Raw genomic sequence first — 6,063 nt, 5'->3', positions numbered from 1 at the left:
CGTACATGTGATAAACCTTATCATTTGACACGCAGCTATATATCTATTCACCTCAAGTCAACTGCAAGGCAACGAGCTCATCCAATAGCTAGCTTGCAGGTACACCTCCAGATTATTGGCGCCAAGGTCAACGTTGCGCAAGAACAGCACAAGTAAGCAGATTGGTCCATGATTAGCGGGGTACAGAGTAGAGAAATACGTAATGTAAAATGCTCAAGACAAACCAGCCAACCAGGGAAGCCAGCCACCCTGGCTTAGGTTGACTCGTTGCTGGGCTAACTAGCCGTTCATCACACCGTACCAGGTATACTCCTGTTTCCTCCCAACCAAAGCAACTCATGAAGCACACAAGTCTAAAAATAATTATCTATGTATGTTTCTCTCTGGAGGGCGGTGACCAACTGCGGCCGCGGTAGCGGAGATCAACAGCGGCAATAGTGGTGGTGTGGCGGAGGCAGTTTTGTGACGCGGACTGGTTACTCGGTTGCCCGGCACCGGTAGTGGATCTGGATTCCGGCGGCATGGCGGGTCTTTACTGACCTTGTACGAGGAGTCCCCTGGCTTTTGATGGCTTGAGCTGGCCATCTTCTGTCAGCACGAGGTGCTTCGGTCATATCTTGCTGTGTGAACTATGCGTGATTTATGATGTTGTTGCTGTTGAATATCTGTCCAACTATCTTAACTGATGTGTTGTCGTTGGCCATATCTTGCTGCTGATTCTGGGCTATTGATCATGTTTTTTCTAGGGGAGCTATTGATCATGTGTTGTTGTTGGTCTTAAATCATGTGGGATGTTTCTGTGAAGTGCTCTGTGATCAAGTTTTGGTCATTTTCTAAACTCATATAAACCTGCCATGTTCTGATACAGTCTTGCAATTTAATCTGTTGTTATAAGACCACACTGATGCATTGCCATTTAAAGTACCAAAATAAAGAAAACATACAGTAAAAAAAATCACAAGACCAAGCTGATGCTTCTCATTTCCTTTGCAAAATGTGCACAACATCAAAGGTTCACCACCAAGAACCACTCACAGCAAATTCTACTCAACTTCAGCAACCAAACACATTAAAATCTCACTGCCTACAGCATCACCTAATATGCATTCTTCGAAGGAAATAAATACGCCACAATGCATATGCCAACAATCATAAAAATGCGCATGTTTCCATCAGCTTGGTTAGATGTGCCACCCTCCTCCCTAAACGATGAGCTTTGAGCCAACTTCGCTCTAGCCCACCATGTAGTTCCTCGATAGCACGTCCAACACGATCTGGAGGAGGAGGGTCAACCCAAACAACCAATTCACATTCATCAGGAAGCTGCAACATCAATAATCTCATCAAAAATGCAATCTTGGCAACAATGTAAGGCAAAACAGAGAAAATCTATGTGAATTACATCATGTGGGCAACCAAGGAAACATCTCCCCGTGCTGGCTCCTCCCCAGGCCACACAACGAGTGGGAATGAGCCCGTGGCCCGGGCACCGTTGTTTGGAACGCATCTCAAGCTTGCAAAAGCTTGGATCCGACATGTACAACTCGGAGAAGAACCGCACTATCCCGATGTGGCACCCCGGCTCAGAGAAACCGGAACGCCCCGTATTCCAGCCAAGAGATCGAGGAGAAGTCTCTGGAATACGACATTGCTTGACATAGAACAAATCATCTCTTATTACAAGAGTAAATACAAAGGTCTGATGTTACAAAGGTTCACATCAGCACGACGACACTACGCCTGCGATACTACACTTGCTCTATGCGAGCAGCAGAACAACTCGAAGCAGCGGAAATCTTCTAGCAGCGGAACAACGACGAAGGTGGTGAACTCCACTCCGCAGGGACTCTGGCTGGGACACGATCTAGCTCGCACGAACGGAAACCACGACAAGCAATCAAGCAATCACGGCATCACATGCAATCTGACATGACACGCCAGGTCAGTACATTGAATGTACTTGCAAGCTCACAACAACCAAAAGCATCAAGGCAAGACAACAACATAGCATTAAGCAGGTTAATTAAATTAACATCTACCATGATAAGACAACAACTACTAAGCATGACATGAAACTACTACAATACTCATAAACCAACATCTCATTCCCAACAACAATCTCATTCTTGGCTAACCGACGAAGCAATATACCATCTCGACCACCTCGTGGTCCATATGATCACCTCGTGATCAACATATCCACACGGTCACCTCGTGACCACATCACAAACTGAATGATCATCCTCAAGATCATCTCAACATCATCATCAACATCCTGCCAAACTGTTACTGCTCACATACATCATATAAATCAACTATAAGTTATTCCATCACGAGAGTGTTGATCAAACGGTGTGACCTAGTACGGACGCGGCTATCGATAGCTTAAACACACACTCTGCAGAGGAAGCGCACTGTACCCACACCACGGAACCCCATGGCCTCGCACTCCCATTCGGGTGGACCAACGGCGTTCCGACAAAACCGATCTACTGCCATGACACTCTCCCGACCACTCCGACCAACACCCCCTTTGGGTTCAATCCTGGGTGGCCCCGCGCCTACCAAAGGCACCAACGGCCACCGTCGTGGCAAACAAAAACGGTCCCAAACGGGGACAAAAGTGCGCAAAATCCAACTACGGGCACACAAGGCTTATGTTCGCCTACCTGATCAGGGTAGCGCACGCCCATAACCTTCCCTCATTGGAGGCACCGGCGAGAGACACGGCAATAGCATCACATTAGGGCCTTCCCATAAAGGCAAATGTGGTTGCACTTGAGAAAGCCCGGTTCGGTGGCACCTGACCAACTTAATGACGGAATTTTATCCCCAAAAATATAACTGTGATAAATGATACTCCGATATCAACTATCAAACTATAATCCAGGTCATAGCAATATCCAACAAATAATCTGAGCATAATATCATCATATCAAAATACTCCAAGGATAGCGTAACATTTCTATCATGATGAATCTGAAAACAATAAGTCTACTACTCCAATAACAAGAACAAAGCTATCCAGCTAAGATCCACACGTAAACATCATCTCCGAAATTAATACTCCAAGCAACAGTAACAGAACATCGACTAGCATCATGAAAATAATCATACTAACCACTAATAATCCAAAGGCAGCATGACATCCAAAGTAATACTCCAAAAATATAATAACAGATATCATCATGAAAACAATCATAATATCAACCACCAATACTCCAATGGCAACATGATACTCATCAACTACAAACATAACTCCTAGTAATCCAAACAATAGCATGGCAACAACAAGATCAAAATAATACTCCGAGAAAATGCCATGCACAAAGTCATGTAGCTAAAGCAATATTTTAAACAAGTTCAAATAGATTAAACCATGTCACTGCATTACAGTGATGCAAATGGAGGGTGTGGCTTGCCTGGGGTAGAAGAAATCACCGGCAGAAACTGCGAGAAACTCGCGGAAAGGATCGCCGGAAAACGTACTCTCTCGGAGGGGGATGAATAAGGGCAGGGGCAAAATGGTCATTTTCAGAATGTCAAACACATGGTGAAAATGGTTCCATCAGAACGGGCTCGATGAAACGAATACGTGGGCTTCAGAATCACCTGATTTGGAGCTACGGTTGAAAAGATACACTTGTTTTTCTGCCAGGGACCTATCTGTAAGAAAAATCTTAACAAATTGGGCCTGGACAGAAAAACAGAAAGCGTACTTTAAAGAATACGCCTTCGCTTCAGGGAAAACACATTCCCTGCTGACACAGACACAGAATACGTTTTCAGATAAGGTAAGCGTACTTTGGCTGAAGGAGAAGTAAAAGACCCTTTCTGGAAGCGAAAACGCACTCACGGGTTTACGCGTCCACTTAATCCAGTCAGCAGGGGCAGGGCCGCGGCTTGAGCCACTGCCAGGTGGGACCGGGGGGTCCACGGCCAGCTAGCAGGGAGCGGCCTCATCTCCTTCCTCTCGCCCGACGCGCGCCCGCAGAGCAGAGGAGGTAGCAGCGAGGCCGGCGCCGGCCCAGCCATCTCCGGCCACCTCCCGCCGGATTGAGGGCACTAGCGAGTGTGGCGAGACGTCCCGCACCCGTCTGCACCCCGCAGCAGCGCCAGGACGGAGCGGAACGACGGCGGCTTGTGGCGACCGAGAACGAGGGCGACGGCCGAAACTTGGGCGCGTGGCCTCAGCGGCTCCGGCGAGGAAAAGAGGGATGGGAGAGGTTCGCCGGGGTCTGGTTGGGCTACGGGTGGAGGAGGAATTAGGAGAGGGGCTCCGGCTTGAGCCAATCGGGGAGCGTGGCCGCGGCGGCCATGGCGGCCAACCGAGGCGATGAGGGCTCTGGAGTCGAACGAATGGGTCGGGGAGGTTGCTGGGAGGGTGAGGAAGAGCTTGGAGCGCTCGGAGGGCTCGGGGGAGGCCTTAAATAGGTGCGAGGCGTGGAGGCCGAGCTGGCGTCGCCGTGGATACGTGTCCGGCACCGCGGACGCGTGTGCACACGCATGAGCTCGGTGTTAGGCGACGAGAGGGAACAGGAGGAAGATCTCACGGGGAAGAGGCGGCCAAGGGAGCGCAGGGAGGAAGACGACGGCGACGAACCGAGCCAAAACGCCACTGTACGTCCGTGGGCACGCGGCAGTTTGCGTCGGTGAGGAAGATGACGGAGGGGGAGAGGGGTCCAGGGGAACGGCGACGACGAGATGCAGCCACTGGACAGGTTCACGAGCTCTAAGACGACGAGAGGGAGCGGTGCCAATGCACAAACGGTGCTCTGGACACTTCACAGCGCACAGAGCGCGTAAATGTGCATGCCATCTGTGTGGTCACCACATGACATGGCACGGGGAGGGCTGTAGATGATGGAAAACTATGTCTGGGATCTAGTCCTTCCATGGAGAATCATTTATGATGCTATGGCTTGATTTGGGGTGCTGTGGTTAAATGGTAACTAAGCTCTGAAGTTTACTGAAACAAACTTGGCAGAGCACTGCTGATCAACAGGAAACTTATTGGGTCAAATGGTGTTGTCTGGGATGATTAGCTACGGAAGGATTATGATCCTGGAGGTTTTGGAGCATAATGGAGCACAAACTAATATAGTTGCTGTGTAACCCCAAAATTGGTCCATAATCAAGATTTGGATGATGCACTCACATGGTGTTATGGAATGGGATGCTACTTGCCAAATCCTCATGATATGGACATATAAAGATGCTGTAAAAAGCTCATGCCAAATGGACAAGCCAAAATTGCACTTGCTTCACAAGCATCATTTCTGTCCAGAAACTTGAAATAATTTTGGTGATCAAATGGATCCATGAAATGGATGCCAAATTGAGTGGAGAGATGTTTTATGTGTAGAATAATGATCTGGTAATTTATCAGGATTTTTTAAGCAATATAAAATACACTTGCTTCACAACCTGAAAATATTGCCAGAATCAAATATTTGCTCCTGTGCTCACATAGATGATTGGATGAGGCTGAAAATGGGTGGAGGGGGTTAATATGAGCACATTAAGGAGTGTGCAAAAGTTTAACTCATTTGGATACTCCTAGCTAGTACTTCCTTCACAAAGCCTTCTGTCTGACAGAAACTTTGAAAATTCACTCAGGAAGATGGCTCGACAAATAAAGTTGAACTTGTGCATGAGGCAATTATTTGGATATACAAGCATGCCCAAAAATCTTGGGAGCCACTAGGAAAATATAAATGACACTTCCTTCACAAAGTGCCGTTCAGGACAGAAATGAAGAATAATTATTGGGGAATTATTGTTGGGCTAGGACAGGGAAGTTTGGGCATATTTGATCAACATATGACCCAAAGAAATTTTGAGAATTAATTGGGAATTTTTGGATGGAAAGAAATATGGGTTGCTTCACAACCTAGGGCAGATAGGGTTATTCCTTTATTAGAAAAAGGAATATTCCCTAGAAAAGATTTTAGGGTTTGGTCAAGGAGTGAAGTGACATGATCTTGGCAAGGTTTTGAGAATGCCGAGCCACTTGGGAGGGGGAATGAGGATGATTTCCCAGGTGGCAAGGCCACAGAACCA

At 47.4% G+C, this 6,063-nt stretch overlaps 1 long non-coding RNA gene across 3 annotated transcripts; it reads right to left on the bottom strand.

Annotated features, from left to right (window-relative positions):
• Positions 1-946: 946 nt before the first annotated feature.
• LOC123493368 (uncharacterized) lies at positions 947-4,370 on the bottom strand. Of its 3 annotated transcripts, XR_005759562.2 has the most exons (3): positions 3,857-4,370; positions 1,403-3,758; positions 947-1,323 (listed from the first exon to the last, which is right to left on the bottom strand). It is a non-coding gene; the product is annotated as an uncharacterized lncRNA (long non-coding RNA). The 3 variants fall into 3 exon arrangements; XR_012187314.1 differs by having other exon boundaries at positions 947-3,758; positions 3,853-4,370; XR_012187313.1 differs by having other exon boundaries at positions 947-3,758.
• Between the last annotated feature and the right edge of the window lie 1,693 nt (positions 4,371-6,063).

The sequence above is a fragment of the Aegilops tauschii genome, chromosome 6 (assembly GCF_002575655.3).
Source record: "Aegilops tauschii subsp. strangulata cultivar AL8/78 chromosome 6, Aet v6.0, whole genome shotgun sequence".
NCBI lineage: Eukaryota > Viridiplantae > Streptophyta > Magnoliopsida > Poales > Poaceae > Aegilops > Aegilops tauschii.
Note: the sequence above shows the minus strand (reverse complement) of the source record. Positions and strands in the feature narration are given on the sequence as shown.